Raw genomic sequence first — 27826 nt, 5'->3', positions numbered from 1 at the left:
GAAGGCAGAGGGCAAAGGACTAGTTACCAGTCATGCCTGTGGCCTCCCTGCAGCTGATCTTTTCCCCGTGACTGATTTACCATGTCTTGTTTTATAGCGTGTCTCTGTGTAAAGGTGGCCACCTTGGTAGAGGAAGGGCTTTGCTTCCTCATGTCAGAAAGCCACCAGCAAGGAGAAGACTGAGCAACACAGTAGTGACATCACCAAACTTCACTCCAATACCCCTGAGACTAGAAGTCAGAGTTCGCAAAGCCTTACAACACACACACACAGCTATGCGGCTGCATCGAAAGGAGTGCTTGGGCACTATTGCATACCAGGAACTGCGCTACTATTTTTAAGAGGAATTTCAGGCCAAAGATATATTTTTCAGGGTACTTCTTAGAAACAACATGAGTCAATGTTTCCTACAATATAGCTAAAGGTTGACTTTTTGAGTTCTGTTCAACTTTGAAAGCTCTATTGCATTCCTTTGCGTTGTGTGAGGCACGTTTCAAAGTCTGACTTTTAGAAAGTCAGTATCTGATCTCATATTACAAAATGGTTCCACTGGGGGTTGAACCTAGGACCTTCTGCGTGTAAAGCAGACGTGATAGCCGCTACACTATAGAACCTGTGAAAAGTGTGCCTAATTGTCAATTTTTCAGAAAGGTAAGGGTTAAAAACCAAATAATTCTTGCATCCTATAGGTCAATCTGAGATCCTTTGGCATTTCCTTGGTTTTAGGACACTTTCAAGGGTGTAGCAAAACTGGTGTTTCTGACCACTCTTTGCATAAGGGCCATGACCTAGTATCAGCCCATAGCAAAGAGCTCAAGGGTAGCTATGGTTCCCTTTTAAAAGCTATACTCTGGAAGCCGTTCCTCAAGAAAATGAAGGCAGAGGGCAAAGGACTAGTTACCAGTCATGCCTGTGGCCTCCCTGCAGCTGATCTTTTCCCCGTGACTGACTTACCATGTCTTGTTTTATAGCGTGTCTCTGTGTAAAGGTGGCCACCTTGGTAGAGGAAGGGCTTTGCTTCCTCATGTCAGAAAGCCACCAGCAAGGAGAAGACTGAGCACCACAGTAGTGACATCACCAAACTTCACTCCAATACCCCTGAGACTAGAAGTCAGAGTTTGCAAAGCCTTATATCTCACACAACACACACACAGCTATGCGGCTGCATCGAAAGGAGTGCTTGGGCACGCTTGCATACCAGGAAGTGCGCTACTATTTTTAAGAGGAATTTCAGGCCAAAGATATATTTTTCAGGGTACTGCTTAGAAACAATTAACATGAGTCAATGTTTCCTACAATATAGCAAAGGTTGACTTTTTGAGTTCTGTTCAACTTTGAAGGCTCTATTGCATTCCTTTGCATTGTGTGAGGCACGTTTCAAATTCTGACTTTTAGAAAGTCAGTATCTGATCTCATATTACAAAATGGTTCCACTGGGGGTTGAACCCAGGACCTTCTGCGTGTAAAGCAGACGTGATAGCCGCTACACTATGGAACCTGTGAAAAGTGTGCCTAATTGTCAATTTTTCAGAAAGGTAAGGGTTAAAAACCAAATAATTCTTGCATCCTATAGGTCAATCTGAGATCCTTTGGCATTTCCTTGGTTTTAGGACACTTTCAAGGGTGTAGCAAAACTGGTGTTTCTGACCACTCTTTGCATAAGGGCCATGACCTAGTATCAGCCCATAGCAAAGAGCTCCAGGGTAGCCATGGTTCCCTTATAAAAGCTATACTCTGGAAGCCGTTCCTCAAGAAAATGAAGGCAGAGGGCAAAGGACTAGTTACCAGTCATGCCTGTGGCCTCCCTGCAGCTGATCTTTTCCCCGTGACTGACTTACCATGTCTTGTTTTATAGCGTGTCTCTGTGTAAAGGTGGCCACCTTGGTAGAGGAAGGGCTTTGCTTCCTCATGTCAGAAAGCCACCAGCAAGGAGAAGACTGAGCACCACAGTAGTGACATCACCAAACTTCACTCCAATACCCCTGAGACTAGAAGTCAGAGTTTGCAAAGCCTTATATCTCACACAACACACACACAGCTATGCGGCTGCATCGAAAGGAGTGCTTGGGCACGCTTGCATACCAGGAAGTGCGCTACTATTTTTAAGAGGAATTTCAGGCCAAAGATATATTTTTCAGGGTACTTCTTAGAAACAACATGAGTCAATGTTTCCTACAATATAGCAAAGGTTGATTTTTTGAGTTCTGTTCAACTTTGAAGGCTCTATTGCATTCCTTTGCATTGTGTGAGGCACGTTCCAAAGTCTGACTTTTAGAAAGTCAGTATCTGATCTCATATTACAAAATGGTTCCACTGGGGGTTGAACCCAGGACCTTCTGCGTGTAAAGCAGACGTGATAACCGCTACACTATGGAACCTGTGAAAAGAGTGCCTAATTGTCAATTTTTCAGAAAGGTAAGGGTTAAAAACCAAATAATTCTTGCATCCTATAGGTCAATCTGAGATCCTTTGGCATTTCTTTGGTTTTAGGACACTTTCAAGGGTGTAGCAAAACTGGTGTTTCTGACCACTCTTTGCATAAGGGCCATGACCTAGTATCAGCCCATAGCAAAGAGCTCATGGGTAGCTATGGTTCCTTTATAAAAGCTATACTCTGGAAGCCGTTCCTCAAGAAAATGAAGGCAGAGGGCAAAGGACTAGTTACCAGTCATGCCTGTGGCCTCCCTGCAGCTGATCTTTTCCCCGTGACTGACTTACCATGTCTTGTTTTATAGCGTGTATCTGTGTAAAGGTGGCCACCTTGGTAGAGGAAGGGCTTTGCTTCCTCATGTCAGAAAGCCACCAGCAAGGAGAAGACTGAGCAACACAGTAGTGACATCACCAAACTTCACTCCAATACCCCTGAGACTAGAAGTCAGAGTTCGCAAAGCCTTACAACACACACACAGAGCTATGCGGCTGCATCGAAAGGAGTGCTTGGGCACGATTGCATACCAGGAACTGCGCTACTATTTTTAAGAGGAATTTCAGGCCAAAAATATATTTTTCAGGGTACTGCTTAGAAACAATTAACATGAGTCAATGTTTCCTACAATATAGAAAAGGTTGATTTTTTGAGTTCTGTTCAACTTTGAAAGCTCTATTGCATTCCTTTGCGTTGTGTGAGGCACGTTCCAAAGTCTGACTTTTAGAAAGTCAGTATCTGATCTCATATTACAAAATGGTTCCACTGGGGGTTGAACCCAGGACCTTCTGCATGTAAAGCAGACGTGATAACCGCTACACTATGGAACCTGTGAAAAGTGTGCCTAATTGTCAATTTTTCAGAAAGGTAAGGGTTAAAAACCAAAGAATGCTTGCATCCTATAGGTCAACCTGAGATCCTTTGGCATTTCCTTGGTTTTAGGACACTTTCTAGGGGGTAGCAAAACTGGTGTTTCTGACCACTCTTTGCATAAGGGCCATAACCTACTATCAGCCCATAGCAAAGAGCTCCAGGGTCGCTATGGTTCCCTTATAAAAGCTATACTCTGGAAGCCATTCCTCAAGAAAATGAAGGCAGACAGCAAAGGACTAGTTACGAGTCATGCCTGTGGCCACCCTGCTGCTGATCTTTTCCCCGTGACTGACTTACCATGTCTTGTTTTATAGTGTGTCTCTGTGTGGAAGTGGCCACCTTGGTAGAGGCAGGGATTTGCTTCTTCATGTCAGGAAGCTGCCAGCAAGGAGAAGAGTGAGCACCACAGTAGTGACATCACCAAACTTCACTCCAATTCCCCTGCAACTAGAATTCAGAGATTGCAATGCCTTAGATCTCACACAACACACACACAGCTAAGCGGCTGTGTTGAAAGGAGTGCTTGGGCACGCTTGCATACCAGGAAGTGTGCTACTATTTTTAAGAGGAATTTCAGGCCAAAGATATATTTTTCAGGGTACTTCTTAGAAACAACATGAGTCAATGTTTCCTACAATATAGCAAAGGTTGATTTTTTGAGTTCTGTTCAACTTTGAAGGCTCTATTGCATTCCTTTGCATTGTGTGAGGCACGTTTCAAAATCTGACTTTTAGAAAGTCAGTATCTGATCTCATATTACAAAATGGTTCCACTGGGGGTTGAACCCAGGACCTTCTGCGTGTAAAGCAGACGTGATAACCGCTACACTATGGAATCTGTGAAAAGAGTGCATAAGTGTCAATTTTTCAGAAAGGTAAGGGTTAAAAACCAAATAATTCTTGCATCCTATAGGTCAATCTGAGATCCTTTGGCATTTCTTTGATTTTAGGACACTTTCAAGGGTGTAGCAAAACTGGTGTTTCTGACCACTCTTTGCATAAGGGCCATGACCTAGTATCAGCCCATAGCAAAGAGCTCCAGGGTAGCTATGGTTCCTTTATAAAAGCTATACTCTGGAAGCCGTTCCTCAAGAAAATGAAGGCAGAGGGCAAAGGACTAGTTACCAGTCATGCCTGTGGCCTCCCTGCAGCTGATCTTTTCCCCGTGACTGATTTACCATGTCTTGTTTTATAGCGTGTCTCTGTGTAAAGGTGGCCACCTTGGTAGAGGAAGGGCTTTGCTTCCTCATGTCAGAAAGCCACCAGCAAGGAGAAGACTGAGCAACACAGTAGTGACATCACCAAACTTCACTCCAATACCCCTGAGACTAGAAGTCAGAGTTCGCAAAGCCTTACAACACACACACACAGCTATGCGGCTGCATCGAAAGGAGTGCTTGGGCACTATTGCATACCAGGAACTGCGCTACTATTTTTAAGAGGAATTTCAGGCCAAAGATATATTTTTCAGGGTACTTCTTAGAAACAACATGAGTCAATGTTTCCTACAATATAGCTAAAGGTTGACTTTTTGAGTTCTGTTCAACTTTGAAAGCTCTATTGCATTCCTTTGCGTTGTGTGAGGCACGTTCCAAAATCTGACTTTTAGAAAGTCAGTATCTGATCTCATATTACAAAATGGTTCCACTGGGGGTTGAACCCAGGACCTTCTGCGTGTAAAGCAGATGTGATAACCGCTACACTATGGAACCTGTGAAAAGTGTGCCTAATTGTCAATTTTTCAGAAAGGTAAGGGTTAAAAACCAAAGAATGCTTGCATCCTATAGGTCAACCTGAGATCCTTTGGCATTTCCTTGGTTTTAGGACACTTTCTAGGGGGTAGCAAAACTGGTGTTTCTGACCACTCTTTGCATAAGGGCCATAACCTACTATCAGCCCATAGCAAAGAGCTCCAGAGTCTCTATGGTTCCCTTATAAAAGCTATACTCTGGAAGCCATTCCTCATGAAAATGAAGGCAGAGGGCAAAGGACTAGTTACCAGTCATGCCTGTGGCCACCCTGCTGCTGATCTTTTCCCCGTGACTGACTTACCATGTCTTGTTTTATAGCGTGTCTCTGTGTGGAAGTGGCCACCTTGGTAGAGGCAGGGATTTGCTTCCTCATGTCAGGAAGCTGCCAGCAAGGAGAGGAGTGAGCACCACAGTAGTGACATCACCAAACTTCACTCCAATTCCCCTGCAACTAGAATTCAGAGATTGCAATGCCTTAGATCTCACACAACACACACACAGCTAAGCGGCTGCGTTGAAAGGAGTGCTTGGGCACGCTTGCATACCAGGAAGTGTGCTACTATTTTTAAGAAGAATTTCAGGCCAAAGATATATTTTTCAGGGTACTTCTTAGAAACAACATGAGTCAATGTTTCCTACAATATAGCAAAGGTTGACTTTTTGAGTTCTGTTCAACTTTGAAGGCTCTATTGCATTCCTTTGCATTGTGTGAGGCACGTTTCAAAGTCTGACTTTTAGAAAGTCAGTATCTGATCTCATATTACAAAATGGTTCCACTGGGGGTTGAACCTAGGACCTTCTGCGTGTAAAGCAGACGTGATAGCCGCTACACTATAGAACCTGTGAAAAGTGTGCCTAATTGTCAATTTTTCAGAAAGGTAAGGGTTAAAAACCAAATAATTCTTGCATCCTATAGGTCAATCTGAGATCCTTTGGCATTTCCTTGGTTTTAGGACACTTTCAAGGGTGTAGCAAAACTGGTGTTTCTGACCACTCTTTGCATAAGGGCCATGACCTAGTATCAGCCCATAGCAAAGAGCTCAAGGGTAGCTATGGTTCCCTTATAAAAGCTATACTCTGGAAGCCGTTCCTCAAGAAAATGAAGGCAGAGGGCAAAGGACTAGTTACCAGTCATGCCTGTGGCCTCCCTGCAGCTGATCTTTTCCCCGTGACTGACTTACCATGTCTTGTTTTATAGCGTGTCTCTGTGTAAAGGTGGCCACCTTGGTAGAGGAAGGGCTTTGCTTCCTCATGTCAGAAAGCCACCAGCAAGGAGAAGACTGAGCACCACAGTAGTGACATCACCAAACTTCACTCCAATACCCCTGAGACTAGAAGTCAGAGTTTGCAAAGCCTTATATCTCACACAACACACACACAGCTATGCGGCTGCATCGAAAGGAGTGCTTGGGCACGCTTGCATACCAGGAAGTGCGCTACTATTTTTAAGAGGAATTTCAGGCCAAAGATATATTTTTCAGGGTACTGCTTAGAAACAATTAACATGAGTCAATGTTTCCTACAATATAGCAAAGGTTGACTTTTTGAGTTCTGTTCAACTTTGAAGGCTCTATTGCATTCCTTTGCATTGTGTGAGGCACGTTTCAAATTCTGACTTTTAGAAAGTCAGTATCTGATCTCATATTACAAAATGGTTCCACTGGGGGTTGAACCCAGGACCTTCTGCGTGTAAAGCAGACGTGATAGCCGCTACACTATGGAACCTGTGAAAAGTGTGCCTAATTGTCAATTTTTCAGAAAGGTAAGGGTTAAAAACCAAATAATTCTTGCATCCTATAGGTCAATCTGAGATCCTTTGGCATTTCCTTGGTTTTAGGACACTTTCAAGGGTGTAGCAAAACTGGTGTTTCTGACCACTCTTTGCATAAGGGCCATGACCTAGTATCAGCCCATAGCAAAGAGCTCCAGGGTAGCTATGGTTCCCTTATAAAAGCTATACTCTGGAAGCCGTTCCTCAAGAAAATGAAGGCAGAGGGCAAAGGACTAGTTACCAGTCATGCCTGTGGCCTCCCTGCAGCTGATCTTTTCCCCGTGACTGACTTACCATGTCTTGTTTTATAGCGTGTCTCTGTGTAAAGGTGGCCACCTTGGTAGAGGAAGGGCTTTGCTCCCTCATGTCAGAAAGCCACCAGCAAGGAGAAGACTGAGCACCACAGTAGTGACATCACCAAACTTCACTCCAATACCCCTGAGACTAGAAGTCAGAGTTTGCAAAGCCTTATATCTCACACAACACACACACAGCTATGCGGCTGCATCGAAAGGAGTGCTTGGGCACGCTTGCATACCAGGAAGTGCGCTACTATTTTTAAGAGGAATTTCAGGCCAAAGATATATTTTTCAGGGTACTTCTTAGAAACAACATGAGTCAATGTTTCCTACAATATAGCAAAGGTTGATTTTTTGAGTTCTGTTCAACTTTGAAGGCTCTATTGCATTCCTTTGCGTTGTGTGAGGCACGTTCCAAAGTCTGACTTTTAGAAAGTCAGTATCTGATCTCATATTACAAAATGGTTCCACTGGGGGTTGAACCCAGGACCTTCTGCATGTAAAGCAGACGTGATAACCGCTACACTATGGAACCTGTGAAAAGTGTGCCTAATTGTCAATTTTTCAGAAAGGTAAGGGTTAAAAACCAAAGAATGCTTGCATCCTATAGGTCAACCTGAGATCCTTTGGCATTTCCTTGGTTTTAGGACACTTTCTAGGGGGTAGCAAAACTGGTGTTTCTGACCACTCTTTGCATAAGGGCCATAACCTACTATCAGCCCATAGCAAAGAGCTCCAGGGTCGCTATGGTTCCCTTATAAAAGCTATACTCTGGAAGCCATTCCTCAAGAAAATGAAGGCAGACAGCAAAGGACTAGTTACGAGTCATGCCTGTGGCCACCCTGCTGATGATCTTTTCCCCGTGACTGACTTACCATGTCTTGTTTTATAGTGTGTCTCTGTGTGGAAGTGGCCACCTTGGTAGAGGCAGGGATTTGCTTCTTCATGTCAGGAAGCTGCCAGCAAGGAGAAGAGTGAGCACCACAGTAGTGACATCACCAAACTTCACTCCAATTCCCCTGCAACTAGAATTCAGAGATTGCAATGCCTTAGATCTCACACAACACACACACAGCTAAGTGGCTGTGTTGAAAGGAGTGCTTGGGCACGCTTGCATACCAGGAAGTGTGCTACTATTTTTAAGAGGAATTTCAGGCCAAAGATATATTTTTCAGGGTACTTCTTAGAAACAACATGAGTCAATGTTTCCTACAATATAGCAAAGGTTGATTTTTTGAGTTCTGTTCAACTTTGAAGGCTCTATTGCATTCCTTTGCATTGTGTGAGGCACGTTTCAAAATCTGACTTTTAGAAAGTCAGTATCTGATCTCATATTACAAAATGGTTCCACTGGGGGTTGAACCCAGGACCTTCTGCGTGTAAAGCAGACGTGATAACCGCTACACTATGGAATCTGTGAAAAGAGTGCATAAGTGTCAATTTTTCAGAAAGGTAAGGGTTAAAAACCAAATAATTCTTGCATCCTATAGGTCAATCTGAGATCCTTTGGCATTTCTTTGATTTTAGGACACTTTCAAGGGTGTAGCAAAACTGGTGTTTCTGACCACTCTTTCCATAAGGGCCATGACCTAGTATCAGCCCATAGCAAAGAGCTCCAGGGTAGCTATGGTTCCTTTATAAAAGCTATACTCTGGAAGCCGTTCCTCAAGAAAATGAAGGCAGAGGGCAAAGGACTAGTTACCAGTCATGCCTGTGGCCTCCCTGCAGCTGATCTTTTCCCCGTGACTGATTTACCATGTCTTGTTTTATAGAGTGTCTCTGTGTAAAGGTGGCCACCTTGGTAGAGGAAGGGCTTTGCTTCCTCATGTCAGAAAGCCACCAGCAAGGAGAAGACTGAGCACCACAGTAGTGACATCACCAAACTTCACTCCAATACCCCTGAGACTAGAAGTCATAGTTTGCAAAGCCTTATATCTCACACAACACACACACAGCTATGCGGCTGCATCGAAAGGAGTGCTTGGGCACGCTTGCATACCAGGAAGTGCGCTACTATTTTTAAGAGGAATTTCAGGCCAAAGATATATTTTTCAGGGTACTGCTTAGAAACAATTAACATGAGTCAATGTTTCCTACAATATAGCAAAGGTTGACTTTTTGAGTTCTGTTCAACTTTGAAGGCTCTATTGCATTCCTTTGCATTGTGTGAGGCACGTTTCAAAGTCTGACTTTTAGAAAGTCAGTATCTGATCTCATATTACAAAATGGTTCCACTGGGGGTTGAACCCAGGACCTTCTGCGTGTAAAGCAGACGTGATAGCCGCTACACTATGGAACCTGTGAAAAGTGTGCCTAATTGTCAATTTTTCAGAAAGGTAAGGGTTAAAAACCAAATAATTCTTGCATCCTATAGGTCAATCTGAGATCCTTTGGCATTTCCTTGGTTTTAGGACACTTTCAAGGGTGTAGCAAAACTGGTGTTTCTGACCACTCTTTGCATAAGGGCCATGACCTAGTATCAGCCCATAGCAAAGAGCTCCAGGGTAGCTATGGTTCCCTTATAAAAGCTATACTCTGGAAGCCGTTCCTCAAGAAAATGAAGGCAGAGGGCAAAGGACTAGTTACCAGTCATGCCTGTGGCCTCCCTGCAGCTGATCTTTTCCCCGTGACTGACTTACCATGTCTTGTTTTATAGCGTGTCTCTGTGTAAAGGTGGCCACCTTGGTAGAGGAAGGGCTTTGCTTCCTCATGTCAGAAAGCCACCAGCAAGGAGAAGACTGAGCACCACAGTAGTGACATCACCAAACTTCACTCCAATACCCCTGAGACTAGAAGTCAGAGTTTGCAAAGCCTTATATCTCACACAACACACACACAGCTATGCGGCTGCATCGAAAGGAGTGCTTGGGCACGCTTGCATACCAGGAAGTGCGCTACTATTTTTAAGAGGAATTTCAGGCCAAAGATATATTTTTCAGGGTACTGCTTAGAAACAATTAACATGAGTCAATGTTTCCTACAATATAGCAAAGGTTGACTTTTTGAGTTCTGTTTAACTTTGAAGGCTCTATTGCATTCCTTTGCGTTGTGTGAGGCACGTTCCAAAGTCTGACTTTTAGAAAGTCAGTATCTGATCTCATATTCCAAAATGGTTCCACTGGGGGTTGAACCCAGGACCTTCTGCGTGTAAAGCAGACGTGATAACCGCTACACTATAGAACCTGTGAAAACATTGCCTAATTGTCAATTTTTCAGAAAGGGATGGGTTAAACACCAAAGATTGCTTGCATCCTATAGGTCAACCTGAGATCCTTTGGCATTTCCTTGGTTTTAGGACACTTTCTAGGGGGTAGCAAAACTGGTGTTTCTGACCACTCTTTGCATAAGGGCCATAACCTACTATCAGCCCATAGCAAAGAGCTCCAGAGTCTCTATGGTTCCCTTATAAAAGCTATACTCTGGAAGCCATTCCTCAAGAAAATGAAGGCAGAGGGCAAAGGACTAGTTACCAGTCATGCCTGTGGCCACCCTGCTGCTGATCTTTTCCCCGTGACTGACTTACCATGTCTTGTTTTATAGCGTGTCTCTGTGTGGAAGTGGCCACCTTGGTAGAGGCAGGGATTTGCTTCCTCATGTCAGGAAGCTGCCAGCAAGGAGAGGAGTGAGCACCACAGTAGTGACATCACCAAACTTCACTCCAATTCCCCTGCAACTAGAATTCAGAGATTGCAATGCCTTAGATCTCACACAACACACACACAGCTAAGCGGCTGCGTTGAAAGGAGTGCTTGGGCACTCTTGCATACCAGGAAGTGTGCTACTATTTTTAAGAAGAATTTCAGGCCAAAGATATATTTTTCAGGGTACTTCTTAGAAACAACATGAGTCAATGTTTCCTACAATATAGCAAAGGTTGACTTTTTGAGTTCTGTTCAACTTTGAAGGCTCTATTGCATTCCTTTGCATTGTGTGAGGCACATTTCAAAGTCTGACTTTTAGAAAGTCAGTATCTGATCTCATATTACAAAATGGTTCCACTGGGGGTTGAACCTAGGACCTTCTGCGTGTAAAGCAGACGTGATAGCCGCTACACTATAGAACCTGCGAAAAGTGTGCCTAATTGTCAATTTTTCAGAAAGGTAAGGGTTAAAAACCAAATAATTCTTGCATCCTATAGGTCAATCTGAGATCCTTTGGCATTTCCTTGGTTTTAGGACACTTTCAAGGGTGTAGCAAAACTGGTGTTTCTGACCACTCTTTGCATAAGGGCCATGACCTAGTATCAGCCCATAGCAAAGAGCTCCAGGGTAGCTATGGTTCCCTTATAAAAGCTATACTCTGGAAGCCGTTCCTCAAGAAAATGAAGGCAGAGGGCAAAGGACTAGTTACCAGTCATGCCTGTGGCCTCCCTGCAGCTGATCTTTTCCCCGTGACTGACTTACCATGTCTTGTTTTATAGCGTGTCTCTGTGTAAAGGTGGCCACCTTGGTAGAGGAAGGGCTTTGCTTCCTCATGTCAGAAAGCCACCAGCAAGGAGAAGACTGAGCACCACAGTAGTGACATCACCAAACTTCACTCCAATACCCCTGAGACTAGAAGTCAGAGTTTGCAAAGCCTTATATCTCACACAACACACACACAGCTATGCGGCTGCATCGAAAGGAGTGCTTGGGCACGCTTGCATACCAGGAAGTGCGCTACTATTTTTAAGAGGAATTTCAGGCCAAAGATATATTTTTCAGGGTACTGCTTAGAAACAATTAACATGAGTCAATATTTCCTACAATATAGCAAAGGTTGACTTTTTGAGTTCTGTTCAACTTTGAAGGCTCTATTGCATTCCTTTGCATTGTGTGAGGCATGTTTCAAAGTCTGACTTTTAGAAAGTCAGTATCTGATCTCATATTACAAAATGGTTCCACTGGGGGTTGAACCCAGGACCTTCTGCGTGTAAAGCAGACGTGATAGCCGCTACACTATGGAACCTGTGAAAAGTGTGCCTAATTGTCAATTTTTCAGAAAGGTAAGGGTTAAAAACCAAATAATTCTTGCATCCTATAGGTCAATCTGAGATCCTTTGGCATTTCCTTGGTTTTAGGACACTTTCAAGGGTGTAGCAAAACTGGTGTTTCTGACCACTCTTTGCATAAGGGCCATGACCTAGTATCAGCCCATAGCAAAGAGCTCCAGGGTAGCTATGGTTCCCTTATAAAAGCTATACTCTGGAAGCCGTTCCTCAAGAAAATGAAGGCAGAGGGCAAAGGACTAGTTACCAGTCATGCCTGTGGTCTCCCTGCAGCTGATCTTTTCCCCGTGACTGACTTACCATGTCTTGTTTTATAGCGTGTCTCTGTGTAAAGGTGGCCACCTTGGTAGAGGAAGGGCTTTGCTTCCTCATGTCAGAAAGCCACCAGCAAGGAGAAGACTGAGCACCACAGTAGTGACATCACCAAACTTCACTCCAATACCCCTGAGACTAGAAGTCAGAGTTTGCAAAGCCTTATATCTCACACAACACACACACAGCTATGCGGCTGCATCGAAAGGAGTGCTTGGGCACGCTTGCATACCAGGAAGTGCGCTACTATTTTTAAGAGGAATTTCAGGCCAAAGATATATTTTTCAGGGTACTGCTTAGAAACAATTAACATGAGTCAATGTTTCCTACAATATAGCAAAGGTTGACTTTTTGAGTTCTGTTCAACTTTGAAGGCTCTATTGCATTCCTTTGCATTGTGTGAGGCACGTTTCAAAATCTGACTTTTAGAAAGTCAGTATCTGATCTCATATTACAAAATGGTTCCACTGGGGGTTGAACCCAGGACCTTCTGCGTGTAAAGCAGACGTGATAACCGCTACACTATGGAATCTGTGAAAAGAGTGCGTAAGTGTCAATTTTTCAGAAAGGTAAGGGTTAAAAACCAAATAATTCTTGCATCCTATAGGTCAATCTGAGATCCTTTGGCATTTCTTTGATTTTAGGACACTTTCAAGGGTGTAGCAAAACTGGTGTTTCTGACCACTCTTTGCATAAGGGCCATGACCTAGTATCAGCCCATAGCAAAGAGCTCCAGGGTAGCTATGGTTCCTTTATAAAAGCTATACTCTGGAAGCCGTTCCTCAAGAAAATGAAGGCAGAGGGCAAAGGACTAGTTACCAGTCATGCCTGTGGCCTCCCTGCAGCTGATCTTTTCCCCGTGACTGACTTACCATGTCTTGTTTTATAGCGTGTATCTGTGTAAAGGTGGCCACCTTGGTAGAGGAAGGGCTTTGCTTCCTCATGTCAGAAAGCCACCAGCAAGGAGAAGACTGAGCACCACAGTAGTGACATCACCAAACTTCACTCCAATACCCCTGAGACTAGAAGTCAGAGTTTGCAAAGCCTTATATCTCACACAACACACACACAGCTATGCGGCTGCATCGAAAGGAGTGCTTGGGCACGCTTGCATACCAGGAAGTGCGCTACTATTTTTAAGAGGAATTTCAGGCCAAAGATATATTTTTCAGGGTACTTCTTAGAAACAACATGAGTCAATGTTTCCTACAATATAGCAAAGGTTGATTTTTTGAGTTCTGTTCAACTTTGAAGGCTCTATTGCATTCCTTTGCATTGTGTGAGGCACGTTCCAAAGTCTGACTTTTAGAAAGTCAGTATCTGATCTCATATTACAAAATGGTTCCACTGGGGGTTGAACCCAGGACCTTCTGCGTGTAAAGCAGACGTGATAACCGCTACACTATGGAACCTGTGAAAAGAGTGCCTAATTGTCAATTTTTCAGAAAGGTAAGGGTTAAAAACCAAATAATTCTTGCATCCTATAGGTCAATCTGAGATCCTTTGGCATTTCTTTGGTTTTAGGACACTTTCAAGGGTGTAGCAAAACTGGTGTTTCTGACCACTCTTTGCATAAGGGCCATGACCTAGTATCAGCCCATAGCAAAGAGCTCATGGGTAGCTATGGTTCCTTTATAAAAGCTATACTCTGGAAGCCGTTCCTCAAGAAAATGAAGGCAGAGGGCAAAGGACTAGTTACCAGTCATGCCTGTGGCCTCCCTGCAGCTGATCTTTTCCCCGTGACTGACTTACCATGTCTTGTTTTATAGCGTGTATCTGTGTAAAGGTGGCCACCTTGGTAGAGGAAGGGCTTTGCTTCCTCATGTCAGAAAGCCACCAGCAAGGAGAAGACTGAGCAACACAGTAGTGACATCACCAAACTTCACTCCAATACCCCTGAGACTAGAAGTCAGAGTTCGCAAAGCCTTACAACACACACACAGAGCTATGCGGCTGCATCGAAAGGAGTGCTTGGGCACGATTGCATACCAGGAACTGCGCTACTATTTTTAAGAGGAATTTCAGGCCAAAAATATATTTTTCAGGGTACTGCTTAGAAACAATTAACATGAGTCAATGTTTCCTACAATATAGAAAAGGTTGATTTTTTGAGTTCTGTTCAACTTTGAAAGCTCTATTGCATTCCTTTGCGTTGTGTGAGGCACGTTCCAAAGTCTGACTTTTAGAAAGTCAGTATCTGATCTCATATTACAAAATGGTTCCACTGGGGGTTGAACCCAGGACCTTCTGCATGTAAAGCAGACGTGATAACCGCTACACTATGGAACCTATGAAAAGTGTGCCTAATTGTCAATTTTTCAGAAAGGTAAGGGTTAAAAACCAAAGAATGCTTGCATCCTATAGGTCAACCTGAGATCCTTTGGCATTTCCTTGGTTTTAGGACACTTTCTAGGGGGTAGCAAAACTGGTGTTTCTGACCACTCTTTGCATAAGGGCCATAACCTACTATCAGCCCATAGCAAAGAGCTCCAGGGTCGCTATGGTTCCCTTATAAAAGCTATACTCTGGAAGCCATTCCTCAAGAAAATGAAGGCAGACAGCAAAGGACTAGTTACGAGTCATGCCTGTGGCCACCCTGCTGCTGATCTTTTCCCCGTGACTGACTTACCATGTCTTGTTTTATAGTGTGTCTCTGTGTGGAAGTGGCCACCTTGGTAGAGGCAGGGATTTGCTTCTTCATGTCAGGAAGCTGCCAGCAAGGAGAAGAGTGAGCACCACAGTAGTGACATCACCAAACTTCACTCCAATTCCCCTGCAACTAGAATTCAGAGATTGCAATGCCTTAGATCTCACACAACACACACACAGCTAAGCGGCTGTGTTGAAAGGAGTGCTTGGGCACGCTTGCATACCAGGAAGTGTGCTACTATTTTTAAGAGGAATTTCAGGCCAAAGATATATTTTTCAGGGTACTTCTTAGAAACAACATGAGTCAATGTTTCCTACAATATAGCAAAGGTTGATTTTTTGAGTTCTGTTCAACTTTGAAGGCTCTATTGCATTCCTTTGCATTGTGTGAGGCACGTTTCAAAATCTGACTTTTAGAAAGTCAGTATCTGATCTCATATTACAAAATGGTTCCACTGGGGGTTGAACCCAGGACCTTCTGCGTGTAAAGCAGACGTGATAACCGCTACACTATGGAATCTGTGAAAAGAGTGCATAAGTGTCAATTTTTCAGAAAGGTAAGGGTTAAAAACCAAATAATTCTTGCATCCTATAGGTCAATCTGAGATCCTTTGGCATTTCTTTGATTTTAGGACACTTTCAAGGGTGTAGCAAAACTGGTGTTTCTGACCACTCTTTGCATAAGGGCCATGACCTAGTATCAGCCCATAGCAAAGAGCTCCAGGGTAGCTATGGTTCCTTTATAAAAGCTATACTCTGGAAGCCGTTCCTCAAGAAAATGAAGGCAGAGGGCAAAGGACTAGTTACCAGTCATGCCTGTGGCCTCCCTGCAGCTGATCTTTTCCCCGTGACTGATTTACCATGTCTTGTTTTATAGCGTGTCTCTGTGTAAAGGTGGCCACCTTGGTAGAGGAAGGGCTTTGCTTCCTCATGTCAGAAAGCCACCAGCAAGGAGAAGACTGAGCAACACAGTAGTGACATCATCAAACTTCACTCCAATACCCCTGAGACTAGAAGTCAGAGTTCGCAAAGCCTTACAACACACACACACAGCTATGCGGCTGCATCGAAAGGAGTGCTTGGGCACGATTGCATACCAGGAACTGCGCTACTATTTTTAAGAGGAATTTCAGGCCAAAGATATATTTTTCAGGGTACTTCTTAGAAACAACATGAGTCAATGTTTCCTACAATATAGCTAAAGTTGACTTTTTGAGTTCTGTTCAACTTTGAAAGCTCTATTGCATTCCTTTGCGTTGTGTGAGGCACGTTCCAAAGTCTGACTTTTAGAAAGTCAGTATCTGATCTCATATTACAAAATGATTCCACTGGGGGTTGAACCCAGGACCTTCTGCGTGTAAAGCAGACGTGATAACCGCTACACTATGGAACCTGTGAAAAGTGTGCCTAATTGTCAATTTTTCAGAAAGGTAAGGGTTAAAAACCAAAGAATGCTTGCATCCTATAGGTCAACCTGAGATCCTTTGGCATTTCCTTGGTTTTAGGACACTTTCTAGGGGGTAGCAAAACTTTTGTTTCTGACCACTCTTTGCATAAGGGCCATAACCTACTATCAGCCCATAGCAAAGAGCTCCAGAGTCTCTATGGTTCCCTTATAAAAGCTATACTCTGGAAGCCATTCCTCAAGAAAATGAAGGCAGAGGGCAAAGGACTAGTTACCAGTCATGCCTGTGGCCACCCTGCTGCTGATCTTTTCCCCGTGACTGACTTACCATGTCTTGTTTTATAGCGTGTCTCTGTGTGGAAGTGGCCACCTTGGTAGAGGCAGGGATTTGCTTCCTCATGTCAGGAAGCTGCCAGCAAGGAGAGGAGTGAGCACCACAGTAGTGACATCACCAAACTTCACTCCAATTCCCCTGCAACTAGAATTCAGAGATTGCAATGCCTTAGATCTCACACAACACACACACAGCTAAGCGGCTGCGTTGAAAGGAGTGCTTGGGCACGCTTGCATACCAGGAAGTGTGCTACTATTTTTAAGAAGAATTTCAGGCCAAAGATATATTTTTCAGGGTACTTCTTAGAAACAACATGAGTCAATGTTTCCTACAATATAGCAAAGGTTGACTTTTTGAGTTCTGTTCAACTTTGAAGGCTCTATTGCATTCCTTTGCATTGTGTGAGGCACGTTTCAAAGTCTGACTTTTAGAAAGTCAGTATCTGATCTCATATTACAAAATGGTTCCACTGGGGGTTGAACCTAGGACCTTCTGCGTGTAAAGCAGACGTGATAGCCGCTACACTATAGAACCTGTGAAAAGTGTGCCTAATTGTCAATTTTTCAGAAAGGTAAGGGTTAAAAACCAAATAATTCTTGCATCCTATAGGTCAATCTGAGATCCTTTGGCATTTCCTTGGTTTTAGGACACTTTCAAGGGTGTAGCAAAACTGGTGTTTCTGACCACTCTTTGCATAAGGGCCATGACCTAGTATCAGCCCATAGCAAAGAGCTCCAGGGTAGCTATGGTTCCCTTATAAAAGCTATACTCTGGAAGCCGTTCCTCAAGAAAATGAAGGCAGAGGGCAAAGGACTAGTTACCAGTCATGCCTGTGGCCTCCCTGCAGCTGATCTTTTCCCCGTGACTGACTTACCATGTCTTGTTTTATAGCGTGTCTCTGTGTAAAGGTGGCCACCTTGGTAGAGGAAGGGCTTTGCTTCCTCATGTCAGAAAGCCACCAGCAAGGAGAAGACTGAGCACCACAGTAGTGACATCACCAAACTTCACTCCAATACCCCTGAGACTAGAAGTCAGAGTTTGCAAAGCCTTATATCTCACACAACACACACACAGCTATGCGGCTGCATCGAAAGGAGTGCTTGGGCACGCTTGCATACCAGGAAGTGCGCTACTATTTTTAAGAGGAATTTCAGGCCAAAGATATATTTTTCAGGGTACTGCTTAGAAACAATTAACATGAGTCAATGTTTCCTACAATATAGCAAAGGTTGACTTTTTGAGTTCTGTTCAACTTTGAAGGCTCTATTGCATTCCTTTGCGTTGTGTGAGGCACGTTCCAAAGTCTGACTTTTAGAAAGTCAGTATCTGATCTCATATTCCAAAATGGTTCCACTGGGGGTTGAACCCAGGACCTTCTGCGTGTAAAGCAGACGTGATAACCGCTACACTATAGAACCTGTGAAAACTTTGCCTAATTGTCAATTTTTCAGAAAGGGATGGGTTAAACACCAAAGATTGCTTGCATCCTATAGGTCAACCTGAGATCCTTTGGCATTTCCTTGGTTTTAGGACACTTTCTAGGGGGTAGCAAAACTGGTGTTTCTGACCACTCTTTGCATAAGGGCCATAACCTACTATCAGCTCATAGCAAAGAGCTCCAGGGTCGCTATGGTTCCCTTATAAAAGCTATACTCTGGAAGCCATTCCTCAAGAAAATGAAGGCAGAGGGCAAAGGACTAGTTACGAGTCATGCCTGTGGCCACCCTGCTGCTGATCTTTTCCCCGTGACTGACTTACCATGTCTTGTTTTATAGCGTGTCTCTGTGTGGAAGTGGCCACCTTGGTAGAGGCAGGGATTTGCTTCTTCATGTCAGGAAGCTGCCAGCAAGGAGAAGAGTGAGCACCACAGTAGTGACATCACCAAACTTCACTCCAATTCCCCTGCAACTAGAATTCAGAGATTGCAATGCCTTAGATCTCACACAACACACACACAGCTAAGCGGCTGCGTTGAAAGGAGTGCTTGGGCACGCTTGCATACCAGGAAGTGTGCTACTATTTTTAAGAGGAATTTCAGGCCAAAGATATATTTTTCAGGGTACTTCTTAGAAACAACATGAGTCAATGTTTCCTACAATATAGCAAAGGTTGATTTTTTGAGTTCTGTTCAACTTTGAAGGCTCTATTGCATTCCTTTGCATTGTGTGAGGCACGTTTCAAAGTCTGACTTTTAGAAAGTCAGTATCTGATCTCATATTACAAAATGGTTCCACTGGGGGTTGAACCCAAGACCTTCTGCGTGTAAAGCAGACGTGATAACCGCTACACTATGGAACCTGTGAAAAGAGTGCCTAATTGTCAATTTTTCAGAAAGGTAAGGGTTAAAAACCAAATAATTCTTGCATCCTATAGGTCAATCTGAGATCCTTTGGCATTTCTTTCATTTTAGGACACTTTCAAGGGTGTAGCAAAACTGGTGTTTCTGACCACTCTTTGCATAAGGGCCATGACCTAGTATCAGCCCATAGCAAAGAGCTCCAGGGTAGCTATGGTTCCTTTATAAAAGCTATACTCTGGAAGCCGTTCCTCAAGAAAATGAAGGCAGAGGGCAAAGGACTAGTTACCAGTCATGCCTGTGGCCTCCCTGCAGCTGATCTTTTCCCCGTGACTGACTTACCATGTCTTGTTTTATAGCGTGTATCTGTGTAAAGGTGGCCACCTTGGTAGAGGAAGGGCTTTGCTTCCTCATGTCAGAAAGCCACCAGCAAGGAGAAGACTGAGCAACACAGTAGTGACATCACCAAACTTCACTCCAATACCCCTGAGACTAGAAGTCAGAGTTTGCAAAGCCTTACAACACACACACAGCTATGCGGCTGCATCGAAAAGAGTGCTTGGGCACGATTGCATACCAGGAACTGCGCTACTATTTTTAAGAGGAATTTCAGGCCAAAGATATATTTTTCAGGGTACTGCTTAGAAACAATTAACATGAGTCAATGTTTCCTACAATATAGCAAAGGTTGACTTTTTGAGTTCTGTTCAACTTTGAAGGCTCTATTGCATTCCTTTGCGTTGTGTGAGGCACGTTCCAAAGTCTGACTTTTAGAAAGTCAGTATCTGATCTCATATTACAAAATGGTTCCACTGGGGGTTGAACCCAGGACCTTCTGCGTGTAAAGCAGACGTGATAACCGCTACACTATGGAACCTGTGAAAAATGTGCCTAATTGTCAATTTTTCAGAAAGGTAAGGGTTAAAAACCAAAGAATGCTTGCATCCTATAGGTCAATCTGAGATCCTTTGGCATTTCTTTGGTTTTAGGACACTTTCAAGGGTATAGCAAAACTGGTGTTTCTGACCACTCTTTGCATAAGGGCTATGACCTAGTATCAGCCCATAGCAAAGAGCTACAGAGTCGCTATGGTTCCCTTATAACAGCTATACTCTGGAAGCCGTTACTCAAGAAAAAGAAGGCAGAGGGCAAAGGACTAGTTACCAGTCATGCCTGTGGCCTTCCTGCAGCTGATCTTTTCCCCATGGCTGGCTTACCTTGCCTTGTTTTATAGCGTGTATCTGTGTAGAGGTGGCCACCTTGATAGAGGCAGGGCTTTGCTTCCTCATGTCAGAAAGCCACCAGCAAGGAGAAGAGTGAGCACCACAGTAGTGACATCACCAAACTTCACTCCAATACCCCTGAGACTAGAAGTCAGAGTTTGCAAAGCATTATATCTCACACAACACACACACAGCTATGCGGCTGCATCGAAAGGAGTGCTTGGGCACGCTTGCATACCAGGAAGTGCGCTACTATTTTTAAGAGGAATTTCAGGCCAAAGATATATTTTTCAGGGTACTGTTTAGAAACAATTAACATGTGTCAATGTTTCCTACAATATAGCAAAGGTTGACTTTTTGAGTTCCGTTCAACTTTGAAAGCTCTATTGCTTTTCTTTATGTTTTGTGAGGCACGTTCCAAAGTCTGACTTTCGGAAACTCAGTATCTGATCTCATATTACAAAATGGTTCCACTGGGGGTTGAACCGAGGACCTTCTGCGTGTAAAGCAGACGTGATAACCGCTACACTATAGAACCTGTAAAAAAAGTGTGCCTAATTGTCAATTTTTCAGAAAGGGAAGGGTTAAACACCAAAGATTGCTTGCATCCTATAGGTCAACCTGAGATCCTTTGGCATTTCCTTGGTTTTAGGACACTTTCAAGGGGGTAGCAAAACTGGTGTTTCTGACCACTCTTTGCATAAGGGCCATAACCTACTATCAGCCCATAGCAAAGAGCTCCAGGGTCGCTATGGTTCCCTTATAAAAGCTATACTCTGGAAGCCATTCCTCAAGAAAATGAAGGGAGACGGCAAAGGACTAGTTACCAGTCATGCCTGTGGCCACCCTGCTGCTGATCTTTTCCCCGTGACTGACTTACCATGTCTTGTTTTATAGCGTGTCTCTGTGTGGAGGTGGCCACTTTGGTAGAGGCAGGGATTTGGTTCCTCGTGTCAGGAAGCTGCCAGCAAGGAGAAGAGTGAGCACCACAGTAGTGACATCACCAAACTTCACTCCAATTCCCCTGCAACTAGAATTCAGAGATTGCAATGCCTTAGATCTCACACAACACACACACAGCTAAGCGGCTGCGTTGAAAGGAGTGCTTGGGCACGCTTGCATACCAGGAAGTGTGCTACTATTTTTAAGAGGAATTTCAGGCCAAAGATATATTTTTCAGGGTATTTCTTAGAAACAACATGAGTCAATGTTTCCTACAATATAGCAAAGTTTGACTTTTTGAGTTCTGTTCAACTTTGAAGGCTCTATTGCATTCCTTTGCATTGTGTGAGGCACGTTTCAAAGTCTGACTTTTAGAAAGTCAGTATCTGATCTCATATTACAAAATGGTTCCACTGGGGGTTGAACCCAGGACCTTCTGCGTGTAAAGCAGACGTGATAACCGCTACACTATGGAACCTGTGAAAAGAATCCCTAATTGTCAATTTTTCAGAAAGGTAAGGGTTAAAAACCAAAGAATTCTTGCATCCTATAGGTCAATCTGAAATCCTTTGGCATTTCTTTGGTTTTAGGACACTTTCAAGGGTGTAGCAAAACTGGTGTTTCTGACCACTCTTTGCATAAGGGCCATGACCTAGTATCAGCCCATAGCAAAGTGCTCCAGGGTAGTTATGGTTCCCTTATAAAAGCTATACTCTGGAAGCCATTCCTCAAGAAAAGGAAGGCAGAGGGCAAAGGACTAGTTACCAGTCATGCCTGTGGCCTCCCTGCAGCTGATCTTTTCCCCGTGACTGATTTACCATGTCTTGTTTTATAGCGTGTCTCTGTGTAAAGGTTGCCACCTTGGTAGAGGAAGGGCTTTGCTTTCTCATGTCAGAAAGCCACCAGCAAGGAGATGACTGAGCAACACAGTAGTGACATCACCAAACTTCACTCCAATACCCCTGAGACTAGAAGTCAGAGTTCGCAAAGCCTTACAACATACACACAGCTATGCGGCTGCATCGAAAGGAGTACTTGGGCACGATTGCATACCAGGAACTGCGCTACTATTTTTAAGAGGAATTTCAGGCCAAAGATATATTTTTCAGGGTACTTCTTAGAAACAACATGAGTCAATGTTTCCTACAATATAGCTAAAGGTTGACTTTTTGAGTTCTGTTCAACTTTGAAAGCTCTATTGCATTCCTTTGCGTTGTGTGAGGCACGTTCCAAAGTCTGACTTTTAGAAAGTCAGTATCTGATCTCATATTACAAAATGGTTCCACTGGGGGTTGAACCCAGGACGTTCTGCATGTAAAGCAGACGTGATAACCGCTACACTATGGAACCTGTGAAAAGTGTGCCTAATTGTCAATTTTTCAGAAAGGTAAGGGTTAAAAACCAAAGAATGCTTGCATCCTATAGGTCAACCTGAGATCTTTTGGCATTTCCTTGGTTTTAGGACACTTTCTAGGGGGTAGCAAAACTGGTGTTTCTGACCACTCTTTGCATAAGGGCCATAACCTACTATCAGCCCATAGCAAAGAGCTCCAGAGTCTCTATGGTTCCCTTATAAAAGCTATACTCTGGAAGCCATTCCTCAAGAAAATGAAGGCAGAGGGCAAAGGACTAGTTACCAGTCATGCCTGTGGCCACCCTGCTGCTGATCTTTTCCCCGTGACTGACTTACCATGTCTTGTTTTATAGCGTGTCTCTGTGTGGAAGTGGCCACCTTGGTAGAGGCAGGGATTTGCTTCCTCATGTCAGGAAGCTGCCAGCAAGGAGAGGAGTGAGCACCACAGTAGTGACATCACCAAACTTCACTCCAATTCCCCTGCAACTAGAATTCAGAGATTGCAATGCCTTAGATCTCACACAACAGACACACAGCTAAGCGGCTGCGTTGAAAGGAGTGCTTGGGCACGCTTGCATACCAGGAAGTGTGCTACTATTTTTAAGAAGAATTTCAGGCCAAAGATATATTTTTCAGGGTACTTCTTAGAAACAACATGAGTCAATGTTTCCTACAATATAGCAAAGGTTGACTTTTTGAGTTCTGTTCAACTTTGAAGGCTCTATTGCATTCCTTTGCATTGTGTGAGGCACGTTTCAAAGTCTGACTTTTAGAAAGTCAGTATCTGATCTCATATTACAAAATGGTTCCACTGGGGGTTGAACCCAGGACCTTCTGCGTGTAAAGCAGACGTGATAGCCGCTACACTATGGAACCTGTGAAAAGTGTGCCTAATTGTCAATTTTTCAGAAAGGTAAGGGTTAAAAACCAAATAATTCTTGCATCCTATAGGTCAATCTGAGATCCTTTGGCATTTCCTTGGTTTTAGGACACTTTCAAGGGTGTAGCAAAACTGGTGTTTCTGACCACTCTTTGCATAAGGGCCATGACCTAGTATCAGCCCATAGCAAAGAGCTCCAGGGTAGCTATGGTTCCCTTATAAAAGCTATACTCTGGAAGCCGTTCCTCAAGAAAATGAAGGCAGAGGGCAAAGGACTAGTTACCAGTCATGCCTGTGGCCTCCCTGCAGCTGATCTTTTCCCCGTGACTGACTTACCATGTCTTGTTTTATAGCGTGTCTCTGTGTAAAGGTGGCCACCTTGGTAGAGGAAGGGCTTTGCTTCCTCATGTCAGAAAGCCACCAGCAAGGAGAAGACTGAGCACCACAGTAGTGACATCACCAAACTTCACTCCAATACCCCTGAGACTAGAAGTCAGAGTTTGCAAAGCCTTATATCTCACACAACACACACACAGCTATGCGGCTGCATCGAAAGGAGTGCTTGGGCACGCTTGCATACCAGGAAGTGCGCTACTATTTTTAAGAGGAATTTCAGGCCAAAGATATATTTTTCAGGGTACTGCTTAGAAACAATTAACATGAGTCAATGTTTCCTACAATATAGCAAAGGTTGACTTTTTGAGTTCTGCTCAACTTTGAAGGCTCTATTGCATTCCTTTGCGTTGTGTGAGGCACGTTCCAAAGTCTGACTTTTAGAAAGTCAGTATCTGATCTCATATTACAAAATGGTTCCACTGGGGGTTGAACCCAGGACCTTCTGCGTGTAAAGCAGACGTGATAACCGCTACACTATGGAACCTGTGAAAAGTGTGCCTAATTGTCAATTTTTCAGAAAGGTAAGGGTGAAAAACCAAAGAATGCTTGCATCCTATAGGTCAATTTGAGATCCTTTGGCATTTCTTTGGTTTTAGGACACTTTCAAGGGTGTAGCAAAACTGGTGTTTCTGACCACTCTTTGCATAAGGGCCATGACCTAGTATCAGCCCATAGCAAAGAGCTCCAGAGTCGCTATAGTTCCCTTATAACAGCTATACTCTGGAAGCCGTTACTCAAGAAAAGGAAGGCAGAGGGCAAAGGACTAGTTACCAGTCATGCCTGTGGCCTTCCTGCAGCTGATCTTTTCCCCATGGCTGGCTTACCTTGCCTTATTTTATAGCGTGTATCTGTGTAGAGGTGGCCACCTTGATAGAGGCAGGGCTTTGCTTCCTCATGTCAGAAAGCCACCAGCAAGGAGAAGAGTGAGCACCACAGTAGTGACATCACCAAACTTTACTCCAATACCCCTGAGACTAGAAGTCAGTGTTTGCAAAGCCTTATATCTCACACAACACACACACAGCTATGCGGCTGCATCGAAAGGAGTGCTTGGGCACGCTTGCATACCAGGAAGTGCACTACTATTTTTAAGAGGAATTTCAGGCCAAAGATATATTTTTCAGGGTACTGCTTAGAAACAATTAACATGTGTCAATGTTTCCTACAATATAGCAAAGGTTGACTTTTTGAGTTCCGTTCAACTTTGAAAGCTCTATTGCTTTTCTTTATGTTTTGTGAGGCACGTTCCAAAGTCTGACTTTCGGAAAGTCAGTATCTGATCTCATATTACAAAATGGTTCCACTGGGGGTTGAACCCAGGACCTTCTGCGTGTAAAGCAGATGTGATAACCGCTACACTATAGAACCTGTAAAAAAAGTGTGCCTAATTGTCAATTTTTCAGAAAGGGAAGGGTTAAACACCAAAGATTGCTTGCATCCTATAGGTCAACCTGAGATCCTTTGGCATTTCCTTGGTTTTAGGACACTTTCAAGGGGGTAGCAAAACTGGTGTTTCTGACCACTCTTTGCATAAGGGCCATAACCTACTATCAGCCTATAGCAAAGTGCTCCAGGGTCGCTATGGTTCCCTTATAAAAGCTATACTCTGGAAGCCATTCCTCAAGAAAATGAAGGCAGAGGGCAAAGGACTAGTTACCAGTCATGCCTGTGGCCACCCTGCTGCTGATCTTTTCCATGTGACTGACTTACCATGTCTTGTTTTATAGCGTGTCTCTGTGTGGAGGTGGCCACCTTGGCAGAGGCAGGGATTTGCTTCCTCATGTCAGGAAGCTACCAGCAAGGAGAAGAGTGAGCGCCACAGTAGTGACATCAATAAACTTCACTCCAATTCCCCTGCAACTAGAATTCAGAGATTGCAATGCCTTAGATCTCACACAACACACACACAGCGAAGCGGCTGCGTTGAAAGGAGTGCTTGGGCACGCTTGCATACCAGGAAGTGTGCTACTATTTTTAAGAGGAATTTCAGGCCAAAGATATATTTTTCAGGGTACTTCTTAGAAACAAAATGAGTCAATGTTTCCTACAATATAGCAAAGTTGACTTTTTGAGTTCTGTTCAACTTTGAAGGCTCTATTGCATTCCTTTGCGTTGTGTGAGGCACGTTCCAAAGTCTGACTTTTAGAAAGTCAGTATCTGATCTCATATTACAAAATGGTTCCACTGGGGGTTGAACCCAGGACCTTCTGCATGTAAAGCAGACGTGATAACCGCTACACTATGAAACCTGTGAAAAGTTTGCTTAATTGTCAATTTTTCAGAAAGGTAAGGGTTAAAAACCAAAGAATGCTTGCATCCTATAGGTCAACCTGAGATCCTTTGGCATTTCCTTGGTTTTAGGACACTTTCTAGGGGGTAGCAAAACTGGTGTTTCTGACCACTCTTTGCATAAGGGCCATAACCTACTATCAGCCCATAGCAAAGAGCTCCAGGGTCGCTATGGTTCCCTTATAAAAGCTATACTCTGGAAGCCATTCCTCAAGAAAATGAAGGCAGACGGCAAAGGACTAGTTACGAGTCATGCCTGTGGCCACCCTGCTGCTGATCTTTTCCCCGTGACTGACTTACCATGTCTTGTTTTATAGCGTGTCTCTGTGTGGAAGTGGCCACCTTGGTAGAGGCAGGGATTTGCTTCTTCATGTCAGGAAGCTGCCAGCAAGGAGAAGAGTGAGCACCACAGTAGTGACATCACCAAATTTCACTCCAATTCCCCTGCAACTAGAATTCAGAGATTGCAATGCCTTAGATCTCACACAACACACACACAGCTAAGCGGCTGCGTTGAAAGGAGTGCTTGGGCACGCTTGCATACCAGGAAGTGTGCTACTATTTTTAAGAGGAATTTCAGGCCAAAGATATATTTTTCAGGGTACTTCTTAGAAACAACATGAGTCAATGTTTCCTACAATATAGCAAAGGTTGATTTTTTGAGTTCTGTTCAACTTTGAAGGCTCTATTGCATTCCTTTGCATTGTGTGAGGCACGTTTCAAAATCTGACTTTTAGAAAGTCAGTATCTGATCTCATATTACAAAATGGTTCCACTGGGGGTTGAACCCAGGACCTTCTGCGTGTAAAGCAGACGTGATAACCGCTACACTATGGAACCTGTGAAAAGAGTGCATAAGTGTCAATTTTTCAGAAAGGTAAGGGTTAAAAACCAAATAATTCTTGCATCCTATAGGTCAATCTGAGATCCTTTGGCATTTCCTTGGTTTTAGGACACTTTCAAGGGTGTAGCAAAACTGGTGTTTCTGACCACTCTTTGCATAAGGGCCATGACCTAGTATCAGCCCATAGCAAAGAGCTCCAGGGTAGCTATGGTTCCCTTATAAAAGCTATACTCTGGAAGCCGTTCCTCAAGAAAATGAAGGCAGAGGGCAAAGGACTAGTTACCAGTCATGCCTGTGGCCTCCCTGCAGCTGATCTTTTCACCGTGACTGACTTACCATGTCTTGTTTTATAGCGTGTCTCTGTGTAAAGGTGGCCACCTTGGTAGAGGAAGGGCTTTGCTTCCTCATGTCAGAAAGCCACCAGCAAGGAGAAGACTGAGCACCACAGTAGTGACATCACCAAACTTCACTCCAATACCCCTGAGACTAGAAGTCAGAGTTTGCAAAGCCTTATATCTCACACAACACACACACAGCTATGCGGCTGCATCGAAAGGAGTGCTTGGGCACGCTTGCATACCAGGAAGTGCGCTACTATTTTTAAGAGGAATTTCAGGCCAAAGATATATTTTTCAGGGTACTGCTTAGAAACAATTAACATGAGTCAATGTTTCCTACAATATAGCAAAGGTTGACTTTTTGAGTTCTGTTCAACTTTGAAGGCTCTATTGCATTCCTTTGCGTTGTGTGAGGCACGTTCCAAAGTCTGACTTTTAGAAAGTCAGTATCTGATCTCA

At 43.7% G+C, this 27826-nt stretch overlaps 31 non-coding genes across 31 annotated transcripts; all 31 read right to left on the bottom strand.

Annotated features, from left to right (window-relative positions):
• Positions 1-541: 541 nt before the first annotated feature.
• On the bottom strand, positions 542-614 carry TRNAV-UAC (transfer RNA valine (anticodon UAC)). The gene has a single exon. It is a non-coding gene; the product is annotated as a tRNA-Val (tRNA).
• Positions 615-1425: 811 nt separating this feature from the next.
• Positions 1426-1498, bottom strand: TRNAV-UAC (transfer RNA valine (anticodon UAC)). Its single transcript has one exon. It is a non-coding gene; the product is annotated as a tRNA-Val (tRNA).
• An 807-nt stretch (positions 1499-2305) lies between these two features.
• Positions 2306-2378, bottom strand: TRNAV-UAC (transfer RNA valine (anticodon UAC)). Its single transcript has one exon. It is a non-coding gene; the product is annotated as a tRNA-Val (tRNA).
• An 804-nt stretch (positions 2379-3182) lies between these two features.
• On the bottom strand, positions 3183-3255 carry TRNAV-UAC (transfer RNA valine (anticodon UAC)). Its single transcript has one exon. It is a non-coding gene; the product is annotated as a tRNA-Val (tRNA).
• An 807-nt stretch (positions 3256-4062) lies between these two features.
• Positions 4063-4135, bottom strand: TRNAV-UAC (transfer RNA valine (anticodon UAC)). Its single transcript has one exon. It is a non-coding gene; the product is annotated as a tRNA-Val (tRNA).
• Positions 4136-4936: 801 nt separating this feature from the next.
• TRNAV-UAC (transfer RNA valine (anticodon UAC)) lies at positions 4937-5009 on the bottom strand. The gene has a single exon. It is a non-coding gene; the product is annotated as a tRNA-Val (tRNA).
• An 807-nt stretch (positions 5010-5816) lies between these two features.
• On the bottom strand, positions 5817-5889 carry TRNAV-UAC (transfer RNA valine (anticodon UAC)). Its single transcript has one exon. It is a non-coding gene; the product is annotated as a tRNA-Val (tRNA).
• Positions 5890-6700: 811 nt separating this feature from the next.
• TRNAV-UAC (transfer RNA valine (anticodon UAC)) lies at positions 6701-6773 on the bottom strand. Its single transcript has one exon. It is a non-coding gene; the product is annotated as a tRNA-Val (tRNA).
• Positions 6774-7580: 807 nt separating this feature from the next.
• Positions 7581-7653, bottom strand: TRNAV-UAC (transfer RNA valine (anticodon UAC)). The gene has a single exon. It is a non-coding gene; the product is annotated as a tRNA-Val (tRNA).
• Positions 7654-8460: 807 nt separating this feature from the next.
• On the bottom strand, positions 8461-8533 carry TRNAV-UAC (transfer RNA valine (anticodon UAC)). Its single transcript has one exon. It is a non-coding gene; the product is annotated as a tRNA-Val (tRNA).
• An 811-nt stretch (positions 8534-9344) lies between these two features.
• On the bottom strand, positions 9345-9417 carry TRNAV-UAC (transfer RNA valine (anticodon UAC)). Its single transcript has one exon. It is a non-coding gene; the product is annotated as a tRNA-Val (tRNA).
• Positions 9418-10228: 811 nt separating this feature from the next.
• Positions 10229-10301, bottom strand: TRNAV-UAC (transfer RNA valine (anticodon UAC)). Its single transcript has one exon. It is a non-coding gene; the product is annotated as a tRNA-Val (tRNA).
• An 807-nt stretch (positions 10302-11108) lies between these two features.
• On the bottom strand, positions 11109-11181 carry TRNAV-UAC (transfer RNA valine (anticodon UAC)). The gene has a single exon. It is a non-coding gene; the product is annotated as a tRNA-Val (tRNA).
• An 811-nt stretch (positions 11182-11992) lies between these two features.
• Positions 11993-12065, bottom strand: TRNAV-UAC (transfer RNA valine (anticodon UAC)). Its single transcript has one exon. It is a non-coding gene; the product is annotated as a tRNA-Val (tRNA).
• An 811-nt stretch (positions 12066-12876) lies between these two features.
• On the bottom strand, positions 12877-12949 carry TRNAV-UAC (transfer RNA valine (anticodon UAC)). Its single transcript has one exon. It is a non-coding gene; the product is annotated as a tRNA-Val (tRNA).
• An 807-nt stretch (positions 12950-13756) lies between these two features.
• Positions 13757-13829, bottom strand: TRNAV-UAC (transfer RNA valine (anticodon UAC)). The gene has a single exon. It is a non-coding gene; the product is annotated as a tRNA-Val (tRNA).
• An 804-nt stretch (positions 13830-14633) lies between these two features.
• Positions 14634-14706, bottom strand: TRNAV-UAC (transfer RNA valine (anticodon UAC)). The gene has a single exon. It is a non-coding gene; the product is annotated as a tRNA-Val (tRNA).
• An 807-nt stretch (positions 14707-15513) lies between these two features.
• Positions 15514-15586, bottom strand: TRNAV-UAC (transfer RNA valine (anticodon UAC)). The gene has a single exon. It is a non-coding gene; the product is annotated as a tRNA-Val (tRNA).
• Positions 15587-16386: 800 nt separating this feature from the next.
• On the bottom strand, positions 16387-16459 carry TRNAV-UAC (transfer RNA valine (anticodon UAC)). Its single transcript has one exon. It is a non-coding gene; the product is annotated as a tRNA-Val (tRNA).
• An 807-nt stretch (positions 16460-17266) lies between these two features.
• On the bottom strand, positions 17267-17339 carry TRNAV-UAC (transfer RNA valine (anticodon UAC)). The gene has a single exon. It is a non-coding gene; the product is annotated as a tRNA-Val (tRNA).
• An 811-nt stretch (positions 17340-18150) lies between these two features.
• On the bottom strand, positions 18151-18223 carry TRNAV-UAC (transfer RNA valine (anticodon UAC)). The gene has a single exon. It is a non-coding gene; the product is annotated as a tRNA-Val (tRNA).
• Positions 18224-19030: 807 nt separating this feature from the next.
• Positions 19031-19103, bottom strand: TRNAV-UAC (transfer RNA valine (anticodon UAC)). The gene has a single exon. It is a non-coding gene; the product is annotated as a tRNA-Val (tRNA).
• An 802-nt stretch (positions 19104-19905) lies between these two features.
• Positions 19906-19978, bottom strand: TRNAV-UAC (transfer RNA valine (anticodon UAC)). The gene has a single exon. It is a non-coding gene; the product is annotated as a tRNA-Val (tRNA).
• Positions 19979-20789: 811 nt separating this feature from the next.
• Positions 20790-20862, bottom strand: TRNAV-UAC (transfer RNA valine (anticodon UAC)). Its single transcript has one exon. It is a non-coding gene; the product is annotated as a tRNA-Val (tRNA).
• An 809-nt stretch (positions 20863-21671) lies between these two features.
• TRNAV-UAC (transfer RNA valine (anticodon UAC)) lies at positions 21672-21744 on the bottom strand. The gene has a single exon. It is a non-coding gene; the product is annotated as a tRNA-Val (tRNA).
• A 799-nt stretch (positions 21745-22543) lies between these two features.
• Positions 22544-22616, bottom strand: TRNAV-UAC (transfer RNA valine (anticodon UAC)). Its single transcript has one exon. It is a non-coding gene; the product is annotated as a tRNA-Val (tRNA).
• Positions 22617-23423: 807 nt separating this feature from the next.
• TRNAV-UAC (transfer RNA valine (anticodon UAC)) lies at positions 23424-23496 on the bottom strand. The gene has a single exon. It is a non-coding gene; the product is annotated as a tRNA-Val (tRNA).
• An 811-nt stretch (positions 23497-24307) lies between these two features.
• On the bottom strand, positions 24308-24380 carry TRNAV-UAC (transfer RNA valine (anticodon UAC)). Its single transcript has one exon. It is a non-coding gene; the product is annotated as a tRNA-Val (tRNA).
• An 811-nt stretch (positions 24381-25191) lies between these two features.
• Positions 25192-25264, bottom strand: TRNAV-UAC (transfer RNA valine (anticodon UAC)). The gene has a single exon. It is a non-coding gene; the product is annotated as a tRNA-Val (tRNA).
• Positions 25265-26072: 808 nt separating this feature from the next.
• TRNAV-UAC (transfer RNA valine (anticodon UAC)) lies at positions 26073-26145 on the bottom strand. Its single transcript has one exon. It is a non-coding gene; the product is annotated as a tRNA-Val (tRNA).
• An 807-nt stretch (positions 26146-26952) lies between these two features.
• On the bottom strand, positions 26953-27025 carry TRNAV-UAC (transfer RNA valine (anticodon UAC)). The gene has a single exon. It is a non-coding gene; the product is annotated as a tRNA-Val (tRNA).
• Positions 27026-27826: the final 801 nt, after the last annotated feature.

Source organism: Aquarana catesbeiana, linkage group LG09 (assembly GCF_042186555.1).
Source record: "Aquarana catesbeiana isolate 2022-GZ linkage group LG09, ASM4218655v1, whole genome shotgun sequence".
NCBI classification, from domain to species: Eukaryota; Metazoa; Chordata; class Amphibia; order Anura; family Ranidae; genus Aquarana; species Aquarana catesbeiana.
Note: the sequence above shows the minus strand (reverse complement) of the source record. Positions and strands in the feature narration are given on the sequence as shown.